Genomic DNA, 12,110 nt, shown 5'->3' on the forward strand with positions numbered 1-12,110 from the left:
AAGTTTGAATGAAGATAAGAGGAGAGAACTTGTTCTTCTGATACTATCTCTGAGATTCGGGGACAATTTAGATCCTCCAGATTATAAACAGTTTTTGGAAAAGCTTACTGAGGAGCTCACACTTTTCAATGCCTTTGGCAAAAAAATTTTTCCGTGTGAATCGGAAATTGAAACTCAGACAGATTGTTTTCAGATCACAGTAAGGTATATCACCTTCGTCCCAATCAAGACCGTGTAGGTTATTGGTCAGCCAAATAACAGTTTGTCTATCGTGTGCGGGTAAATCAGCGAATTTAAGCGGCAGTTTGAAAAATATTTTATCGTTGTAACTGGAACACAAACTGAGTTCTTTTATAATGAATCCAAGTGACTTGAGTTTGAAACCTTCGAGATCGAGGACAATAATATTTGTGGTTTTTCTGCCAAAATTTTCTAGCATTCCAATTCACGAAACAATTGTGAATGAAAAATTTTCACTGATGGAATGAATAATATTCCTGTCAGGTGTCCAAAAAGACAATTGTTTACTGGTGAGTAACGGAAAAAGTAAACATATCCAGGGCCTTTGTTTATGCAATCTTTTATAAATCCAGCGGCGTCATGCAATGCAGCATGAAGTCGTAGCACTTTGCTCCGTTTCGGTAGAGGATCTAGTCTTGAATTATCAATTCCAACGAAACCACCATAGGGTCTAAATTTAAGTGCCATTTCTCCGTCAACTTCTGGATCTAACAAAGAACAAGCAGCTACGAAATATAATTGCCGATAAGATATGTGTGTATAATTTATGTTACCTCTCAGTGATGAAACTTTCTCATGAATGAGCTTGATGTCTTTTGTTTCTATTGTGTTCATTATTTACTGTTTACTGAACGTGAGTGTTTAGAGTTTTTGTTTATAAATCTTTCAATTCTGATTGGCGATTGGTCAATTTATTTTGGAAAGTTTTGTTAGCCTGAACATTATTGGGCATGATCCGATCACTCCTCAATTGATATATCATTAATGATTTTATACATCTAACAGGTTAGTTGTTTTACTGTTGTTTTCACAAATTTATGTATGCATTTATGTACATAAGTGATTATGACCATAATTGTGTACATACTTAGGTAAAAACTTGTTTTTTTTTGTACAAATCTGTATGTATGTATGTATGTATGTATGTATGTATGTATGTATGTATGTATGTATGTATGTATGTATGTATGTATGTATTTATGTATGTATGTATTTATTTGTATGTAGACATACATCCATACATACGTATATAGATACTCACATACACACACATGCATACATATACATACATAAATACATTAATACATGCATACAACTATACACACAAACATACATACATACATACATACATACTTATATACCTACATACATACATACATACATACATACACATATATAAATATACAAGGTACATATATACATGCATATACATATATACAATTACATAATACATACATACATACATACATACATACATACATACATACATACATACATACATACATATATAGATACTCACATACACATGCATGCATACATATACATACATAAATGCATTCATACATGCATACAACAATACACACAAACATACATACATACATACATACATACCTACATACATACATACATACATATACATATACATATATACATATACACAATACATATATACATGCATATACATATATACATATACATAATACATACATACATACATACATACATACATACATACATACATACATACATACATACATACATACATACATACATACATACATACATACATACATACATACACACATACATACATACATACATACATACATACATACATACATACATACATACATACATACATACATACATACATACATACATACATACATACATACATATACACAATACATATATACATGCATATACATATATACATATACGTAATACATACATTCATACATACATACATACATACATACATACCTACATACATACATACATACATACACATATACATATATACATATACACAATACATATATACATGCATATACATATATACATATACATAATACATACATACATACATACATACATACATACATACATACATACATACATACATACATACATACATACATACATACATACATACATACATACATACATACATACATACATACATACATACATACATACATACATACATACATACATATACACAATACATATATACATGCATATACATATATACATATACGTAATACATACATTCATACATACATACATACATACATACATACATACATACATACATACATACATACATACATACATACATACATACATACATACATACATACATACATACATACATACATACATACATACATACATACATACATACATACATACATACATACATACATATACATATATACAATTATATGCATGTATGTATATATTGTGTATATGTATATATGTATGTAAATATGTAAAATAGGGGGGACATTTTACTTCAATTTAAAAAATTCTAATTGTCCCACCCCGTTGTAGATGGCCACCCCGCAGAAATTTCAAATTGTCCCACCCCGTTGTTGTCGGGCCGAGAAAATCAGGCTTCCAAAAATGTCCCCCCCCCCCCCCCGTTGAGGTTCTAGTCATTTTTTTATACTACTGATAGCTGATAAATTTCATGACCATACCCCTTTCTATTCTTGCTTTAGTCAATTTTTACCGAGTCTGATAAACAACAGTTGCTATGTGCTGTGAAGTGAAGCAAATTTTGATTTTTTAGAGAGCCTGAAAAACAACAGTTGATTTCTGCTTTGAAATGAAACACAATTTGATTTGCTTAATTTATGTGTTATCTGACGCTGTTTCGACGCTAGTGTGATGTGCAAGTAAGGGTTTCACACTGAATACACGAACCTTGAAAAGGTCCCAATCATCTTATTTGCTTTTTGAACAAATTGAATAATCCTCAAGCTTGACAAAATTCCTCGCAATTAGGTCTTTATTTCTCAAAATTATTACTAATATTTTAGTAAAGAGAGCTAAATCAGGTTTTAAATCCTTTTCTTTTGAAAATTGTGGTCCTAGTTTTTCCCATGTTCTCTGTTTACCAGTGATTTAAGGATACAATGGAAACAAAAAATCAATCCAAGTGGTCACATTAAACAGCTCTAGTGACTGCAAAATGCACAGTATACTATTGAAAAAACACAAAACTTGAATTATTGCCTGCCTTAAAAATCTTTGATAGGCAGAAATTGATATTTCAAAAAAAATGATGCGTTACTACCATTTTATCTTCTATTTTGTCTCAATTGTACCTAAATTTAACTAATCTTATGCCTATAGTGTCTTACAGTTCTATTTAGCCGCAATTTGTCATCAAAAGTTTAATCATACCACACAAATGTGTGTTATTTTCCCTAGAATTGCATGCATATGAGTTTTTCTGATCTGTACTGCTTATAACATTTGAACATCAAAGTTGGCAAATACAATTCGAAAATGCGAAAAAGCGTGTGCTATCCATAGCTAATAAAATGGATTTTACCGCATATATTTTAAAATAATTAGTGACTTTATGAACATTGCCGTTCTTTATCTTATCTCTGTTAAATTGTAGCTTGGTCTCACTAAAAACAGGTCAAAAATTCATTCTAGAGATCAAATTAATTTTCACAGCCGTTTTATCTTCTGATATTCTGGACAATGACATATCTTAATGGCTTCCTTTGGAGGTCATAGGAAACATTTTTTAAAAAATACTTTCAGTTGAAAGCTACTGATTTTTACTTTGAAGATAAGCGATCTAAAAGATTACATCTTTTAAGTTTTGACCTTCGTATTTTGTTGTCCTGATACTTAGTTTCATTAGGGACGGTCCAATATATTTCCTACATTTTGCAAAAAAATGCAGTTTTTGTTTTTCTCTGACGTTATTTAGAATTTTGTCTGATGCTTTATGTCCAGCTAGTTAGGATTTCTTCTGGATTTAACTGATGTTTTTTGACTTTATTAATAAGTTTTTTTGAAAAAAATTTGTTTGCAATTAACATTTGTTTTTCTCGACTGGTTCTGCTATTAATTATGTAGCTTTTTGATGTCTCCTCACTATTGGCAGGTCTCACTGATTCTCTTTTTCCAAACTTTGTTTTTCATTGTCTCATTAAAGACTGACCCCATTTGATTTTGAAGCATTCACAAAAGAAACTAATCAGTTTTTTTGCTGAAAGCTGGAGATTTCTATGACTACGCCTTTATTTTTTTGTCGAGCTTTTACCGAAACTGATTAACTACAGTTTCCATCTGCCTTAAAGTGAAGTAAAAGTTAACCTGCTTAATTTAGGTGTTATCTGATACTGTTTTGAACTTGTTAAGTAGTGTTTTTCTTCATTAGTGTAATCTTTAACAGATAATGCGTTTAAACTTAATTAATGTTTATGTTGTCTTTTTGCTGTTGTTTGTTTTTTCCCTTTTCTCAGTACTGGTAGGTATCATTGACTGTTCATAGGGCATTTTATAATTCAGTAAGTGGTTTGATTTTTTTGAAATTTTTAGTGATTTGCTATTTAGTGGTTTGTCATTCTTAGTGATATACCATACCAAACTTTTTTTGAACTAAATTCTCAATCAATTTCATACCTGTGTTCTTTTTTGAAAGTTTTTCTGTTCTTCATTTTTTCATATGGCCATTTAATCAAGCGCGAACATTATGCGCGAACGCACATTGCCAGCCTCCTTTTTAATTATAGATGCACAAAGTCGGAAGATGAAATTTAGGACTGTATCAAAAACTCAAAACTGTAAGCATTAAAGCATTTGTTTTAAAGCATTGTTTAAATATGGAAATTTAGATTGGTTGCTAGGTTTTTTTTCTGAATCTAGTTCAGACGGCATTGTATGAAAAGAAACCTTAGACATTAGGTTTTTCAACAAAATTTCAGCATATTCAGCATGAGTTTAGATATTACACCTGCTTTGATTTTGAAATTTGATTACTCCACTAATAATCGATGAGTATTTAAATTTTGTTGACGTGCTAGGAAAATTTTCACGCTTAATACACGAATTTTTATGGTCTTCAAATGTTTCTTTCCTTCATCTTTTTTTTCTTTTGAAAAGTTGAATACTTCTTTAAGTTGAATGAATTCATCGTAATTAATTTTAATTACTCGAATTAGTATTAATATTTTTTGTAAAGATAAGTAAATTATTGACTGCAAAATTCACGTCGTAATATAATAAAAAAAATTTCAGAAACCAAAATTGTTGTCTGCCAAGGAGTTTTGAAAGACAACTGAGAATTGAAGTAATGAAACGATTTTACATTTTTATATTCAATTTTTTCGCGTTTGTACCCAATGTTGAGCTCATCTCGTACAGAGTCGCCAAAATTAACCGCGATTTCTCACCAAAAATTTTCGCGTACCACTCAAGTGTGACTTACATTTCCTGGAATTGGATGAACTTTGGCTCCTGTGGTCGTTACTGCTTTGAAAACTTCAACAGCACAGTTGGCAAATACAATTCGAGGTCACAAAAATGTGTGTGTTATCAACTAGACAACGGCTCTGTTCAATTCAATGATTGGTTTTCAGTTAACAAAAAGGACTTCACTGCTGTTTTCTACAAAGGTATGTTCAATTTTTATAACGTTGCATTATTACAAAGTTTATTAATTTGAATATCACTCGAAATTACTCTCCCCGGCCAAGGTTTCACCCCTAATCCGCCTCTAATTAGCGGGGATTAGGGTGTAATGCGTATTCCACTCCTATTTATAGGGGAAAAGAGGGTAAGAGTGTAATTTTAAGAAATTACACTGTATGTACACTATCTTCTCCCCCTTCTAACACTCTTTGCAAAGAGTGTAATTTAGGGTGGCCTGATAAAAAATTACACTCTTACACAAATACCAATATAATCCAATTGACACATCTGCTCCTAGTGTCAGTTGGCGCAATGGTTAATGCAGACAACGAAAGTAACATGCTCGACAGGGTGAAGATGGGGGATCGATCCTCACTATCTCCTTCCACCTTTATTTTCTAAAATTACACTCTCATAATTACACTCTTCCACCCTTAATTAAGCGGAGAAATATGGCTGTAAATTTTTGGTAATACCTCTATTACACTTTCTCCCCGTTATTGTTTGGGAAAAGCCTCGACCCGGGCTAACTTGCAAATTTTATCAGATTTAGGGGGTAGAGTCGCCTCAAATTGATGGAAATCTCTTGAAAGTGAAATCCAATTAAAAGTTTTAGAGTAAAAACAATTGAATGTTCCATCCAGATACACCTCTTCTTGTTAATTCCTGCCTTATTAAAAACTCTTGGGGCTGTTACAGATACTTTCTTTCAATTGATAAGTAAAAAAACGAGGAGGCTCGATAATGTGCGTTCAAACATAAAGTTCCGACCCTGCTCATCCACATAATTGGAATAATTGTCTACCAAATGACGAACAGATAGAAAATCCCAAAAAGTCAAGTTATTTCAAGGAATTGGTGTATGAACAAAAATATCGCCTCCAACGCAAATACTTCATTGGACTAAAAAAGTGGCATTAGATTGATGAGATCTGCCATTACTAAGAAAGCGAGGCAAAACGAACAACAAAATCAAACAACAACAACAACAAACATTACTTACATCAAAAATTTACGTCAGTTCGTGTCGAAGCCATTAAGACCATAATTTGTACCTTTAAAGATTTTGATAAGTTAAATTGTGCCTTTTTTGATTGCCAGTAATGTGTTATTCGAACTGTCATTAATTTGATAATGTGAAAGAAAATAAGAAAAGGCGTGATATATGGGCAAGTGCCTAAAAATTAAAAGCGTTTTGAAAAATCTGGTTGTATCAAAGACAGAAAACCATAACTTAACGCACAAAACCGCAAACGAGATTAAATTTTAATTCAGTAGAAAGAAGAAAAATTCTGTCTTTGTTGCCAATAAGATAAAAGTTGACCAAATTAAGAGAAAAATATAGGCAAAGTTCGAAAAGCCGTTGTTTTTTAAATATCAAATAGTTTTCGAAGTGAAAACGACCTTAATCTTTCGAGTAACAATTTAGATACAATAATTTGAAACTGCCTAGGAAGCCAATTGGACCCATCACCGGAGAGCTTTGAGTTGAATTGATCTGTTTTATAATTAACATAAGAATAGATCGAATTTTTTTAAAAAAGACTGACTGATTACAATCCGAATTTTTATTGGATTCTTACAGTTCAAGATTGGACCAAATCTAGTCTTGGTTTTGCTGCTTGTCCAATAACAACACTTAATTGTTTCAAATGTTGTAGATGTAGCTAATTTGTTAGTAAAAATCAAAAATTAAGGCTCCGTTTTTCATAATCATCGAGAAGAGTTAGCAAAAACGGCAAAACCTACATTCCAGAGCACTCTCAATGAAAGTGGAAGTTTTAGTAGCCTTCTTTGCAATTTGCAAAGTTGGGGTTCGTGGTTTTTGGATGTGTACTTCAGGCAACATTAATCAAACAGGGTCAAAGTAGACTATTTCGTGCAATTTTCTGATGAAAAAGGCTGTATTACGAAATATTTAGCCAAAATTTTAGCCAAAAAATTCAATCAAAATAGTCAACGAAACTTTCTTGTCTTTGAAATTTAAATCAACAACACTTTTGTTAACAATTTTAACAGATTTTGGCAAAACTGACAAAATTTTATGCAGAATGTCCGGAAAATGTGAATAACAATAACGCAAATGTTTCTCACAATTCACAAAAATTTAAACTCGCTCTAGAAAACGAAATTCAAAAATCTTTTCAATTCCATATTCTACGCTGGACGATCTTTCCAATGATACCACTCACAACTCTCTACGATGAATATATCGATCGGTCAAAATTGACTGAACAAAAAGAAACCCATATGAGTATATAGTTCCCCCCCTCAAGAGGAGTCGGAACAAAAACGTCCTCATATGAAAATACTGCACCAATTGGTCATGCTTATCTCAGCTTCGGCTACTTCCACTTGCTTGATAAATATTGGTGCCAATGTTTAACCGTGTTCGATCACTGGACCCGGGTTGAAGTTTCTTTGATTTCATACAAGGATCAAATATGATTTCATACTGTCCATACTTGATTTCTTAGTACGATCCTTGTATGAAACCAAAGAAATCATATATGATCCTTGTATGATTACCAAGAAAACATATATGATCCTAGTACGAATACCAAGAATCATACATCTATTTTTGAAAATATTTAACCATTTATGTTTTTTGTTTTTATTCGGTAGGGCGTCACATATATGATACCCCGGCATCACATTGTGATCCGCCAAAAGGCCCTAACGTACAGTATCAATTGCAAGTTTGGCACAAGTAAAAGAGTAAGTCCAAACAAATAACAAAATTTTTGACATACTCTGAAGCCAGTTTATACAATTAAATGCTCATTTATAAAAAAAAGTAATCAAGAATAAATGCATATCACGTCATATTCGTTTTCTGAATACGTTTAAACCACAAAGTTATTCTTTCAGCGCACACAAAGAATCAAATGTGGATTGCAAATGCGATATAATAATTTAATAAGTCCTCTGACTACATTATACGGGAATTTGTGACACCAGTCAATGTATTACGTGTCATATATGACCTTGTATGAAATCCAAGAAATTTTTTCAACTTCAATAGAAAATCAAAATTATACAGTTTTTAGTCTTTGAATTTTTTTGTATGATCCTTGTATGAATTCTAGGAAATCATATATGGTCCTTGTATGACTACCAAGAATTCATACAAATCATATATGACCTAGTATGATTATTAAGAATCATATATGACCTAGTACGAAATCAAAGAAAGTTGTATGATCGTTGACCCGGGGAGCAGCAGATGCCAAGAATAATTTGGACTGCCCCATATGCCTGGTTTTACGTCTGTGCGTGTTTGTGTGTGTGCGTGTGTGTGTATGTGTATTGGTGTGTGTGTGTGTGTGTGTGTGTGTGTATGCGTGCGTTTTTGTGTATGTGTGTTAGTGTGAATGTGCGTGCGTGCCTGTGTGTTTGTCTGTGTGTGTGTATTTGTGTGTGTTTGTGTGTGCGTGATGTGTGTTTTGTGTGTGTGTGTATGAGTAAGTGTGTGTGTGTGTGTGGTGTGTGTGTGTGTGTGTGTGTTTGCCTGTCTGTGTTTCTGTATGAGTGTGTGTGTGTGTGTGTGTGTGTGTGTGTGTGTGTGTGTGGGTGTGTGTGTGTGTGTGTCTGTGGGTTGTGTGAGCGTGTATGTTTGTGTGTGCTTGTGTGTGTGTGTGTGTTTGTGTGTGTGTGTGTGTGTGTGTGGGTGTGTGTGTGTACGTATTTGTGTGTTTGTGTGGTGTGTGTGGTGTGTGTTTGTATGTTATTGTGTGTGTGTGTGGTGTGTGCATGTATGTTTGTGTGTGTGCGTGTGTGTGGTGTGTGTGTGTGTGTGTGTGTGGTGTGTGTATATATTTGTGTGTGGGTTTAAGTGTGGTGTTTGGTCTGTGTGTGGTGTGTTTGTCTGTATCAGTGAGTGATGTGTGTCGTGTGTGTGAGATGTGTGTGTTGCTGTGTGTCTGTATGAGTGTGTGTTTGGGTGTATGTGCGTGTATGTTTGTGTGTATGATGTGTCTGGTGTGTGTGTGGTACGGGAGTGTGTGTGTGGGTGTGTGTATGTGTTTGTGTGTGCGTATGTGTGTGTGTGCGTGTGTGTGTGTGGGTGGGTGTCTGTATAAATGTATGTGTAAGTGTGTTGTGTTGTATGTTGTGCATGTGTGTGTATATTTGTGTGTGTGTGTGTCTTTGTGTGTGGTTGTGCTTGTTTATTTGTGTGTGTGTGTTTGTGTGTGGTTGTGTGTGTATTTTTGTATGTGTGTGTATGTATTTGTGTGTGTGTGGTGTGTGGTTTGGGTGTGTGTATATTAGTGTGTATGTGGTGCGTGTGCGTATGTATGTATGTTTGTGTGTGAGTGAGTGTGTGTAGTGGGTGTGTATGGTGTGTGTATATGTTTTTGCGTGCGTTTGTGTGTGGTGTGGTGTGTGTATGTGTTGTGTTTTATGTGTGATGTGTTGTATGAGTGAGTGATGTGTGTCGTGTGTCTGTGTGTGATGTGTGTGTGTGGCTGTGTGTCTGTATGACTGAGTGTGTGTGTGTTTTGGTGTGTGTGCGTGTATGTTTGTAAGTGCGGTGTGTGTGTATGTGTTTGTTAGTGTGTGTGTGTGTGTGTGTGTGTGTGTGTGTGTGTGTGTGTGTGTGTGTGTGTGTGTGTGTGTGTGTGTGGGTGGGTGGGTGAGTGGGTGGGTGGGTGTTTGTCTGTATGAATCTATGTGCGTGTTGTGTGCGCGGTGTGCGTGTGAGTGTGTAATTGTGTGTGTGTGTGTTTGTGTGAGTGTGCGTCCGTGCGCGTGTGTGTATGGTGTTTGTATATGTTTATGTGTGCGTTTGTGTGTGTTAGGGTGTGTGTATGTGTTTGTTTGTGTATGTGTGGTGTGTGTATATGTGTTTGTTAGTCTATGTGTGTGTTTGCGTATTTGTGTGTGTGTCTGCGTGCGTGCGTGTGGGTGGGTGTCTGTATGAATGTATGTGTGTGTGTGTTGTGTGTGTGATGTGCGTGTGTGTAATTGTGTATGTGTGTGTGTTTGTGTGAGGGTGCGCGCGTGCGTGTGTGTGTGTTGGTGTGTGTGTTTCTTTGTGTTTCTTTGTGTCTGTGGTGCGTGGGTGTGGTGTGTGTGGTGTCTGTATCTGTGTATGTGTGTTCGCATAGTTATGTGGTGTCTGAGGATGTGTGTGTATGTGTTTGAGTGTGTATTTGTGTGGTGTGTGGTTTGGGTGTGGTGTGTTTATGGTGTGCGTAGATGTTTGTGTGTGCGTTTGTGTGGTGTGTTGTGTGTGTGGTGTGTTTGTGTGAATGAGTGAGTGATGTGTGTCGTGTGTGTGTGATGTGTGTGTGTGTGTGTGTTTGGCTGTGTGTCTCAATGACTGAGTGTGTGTGTGTGTTTGGCTGTGTGTGAGTGTATGTTTGTGTTTGTTTGTTGTGTGTATGTGTTAGTTTTTGTATGTGGGTGTATGTGTATTTGTGTGTGTGTATGTGGGTGTGGGTGCGTGCATGTGTGTGTGCGTGTTTGTGTTTGTGTGTTTGTGTGTGATGTGTTTGTGGTGTGTGTGTCTGTGTGTGAGTGAGGTTGTGTGTGTGTGGTGTATGTGTGTGTGCGTGCGTTTGCGTGTGTGTGTGTGTGTATTTGTGTGAGTGTGCGTGCGTGCGGGTGTGTAGTTGTGTGCGTGTGTTTGTTTGTGTGTGTGGTGCGTGGGTGTGGTGTGTGTGTGTTGTGTTTGTATGTATGTGGGGGTGCATATGTGGGTGGTGCGTTTGGTCTTTGTATGTGCGGTGCGTATGTGTGCGTGTGGTGTGTTTGTGTGTGTGGTGTGTGTGTGTGTGTGTGGTTGTATGTGTGTGCGTCTATGACTTCGTGTGCCTTTGTGTTATGTGTGTCGTTTGCGTGTGTGTGTGTGTGTTTGTGTCTTTGTGTGTTTTTGTGTGTGTGTGGTGTTTGTGTTTGTGTGCGTTAGTTTTTTTGTGTTTCCGTGTGTGTGTTTTCGTGTTTGTGTGTGTGTGTGGGGGGGGGGGGGGTGGTTGGGTGGGTGGGTGGGTTGGTGGGTGTCTGTCAGTTTGTGTGTGTGTCTGGTGTGTGTTTATGTTTGTGTGTGTGTTGTGTGTATGTATGTTTGCGTGTTTGGTGTGTGTTTGTGTGTGGTTGTGTGTGTTTGTATATTCGTGTGTGTGTGTGTGTTTGTGTGTGTGTTTGTGTGAGTGCGTGTGTGTATGCGTGTTTGTGTGTGTATTTGTCTGTGTCCGTTTGTGTGTGTGCTATGTGTGCGTGTGTGCGGTTAACGTGTGTGGAGTGTGTGTGTGTTGTGTGTGATTATGAGTTATTGAGTGTGTGTGTCTGGTGTGCGTGTGTGTGTGTGTGGGTGTGTTTGTATGCTTTGTGTGTGTGTGTGTGCTGTGTGTGTGTGCGTGTGTGTGGGTGTGTGTGCAGTTTGTGTGCGTATCTATGTTTGTTTGTGTGTGGTGTGTGTG

The 12,110-nt window shown here is 35.7% G+C and overlaps 1 protein-coding gene across 1 annotated transcript in view; it reads left to right on the forward strand.

The window, feature by feature from the left end:
- Nucleotides 1-5,507: 5,507 nt before the first annotated feature.
- The window catches only part of LOC142338324 (uncharacterized), a 122,422-nt gene continuing 115,819 nt past the window's right edge, over nucleotides 5,508-12,110 (forward strand). Inside the window, exon 1 of the mRNA XM_075388018.1 lies at nucleotides 5,508-5,669. The gene's annotated coding sequence lies outside the window, so the exon portion shown is untranslated. The remainder of the gene's footprint in view (nucleotides 5,670-12,110) is intronic.

Source organism: Convolutriloba macropyga, chromosome 4, assembly GCF_964194025.1.
Source record: "Convolutriloba macropyga chromosome 4, txConMacr16.3, whole genome shotgun sequence".
NCBI classification, from domain to species: Eukaryota; Metazoa; Xenacoelomorpha; order Acoela; family Convolutidae; genus Convolutriloba; species Convolutriloba macropyga.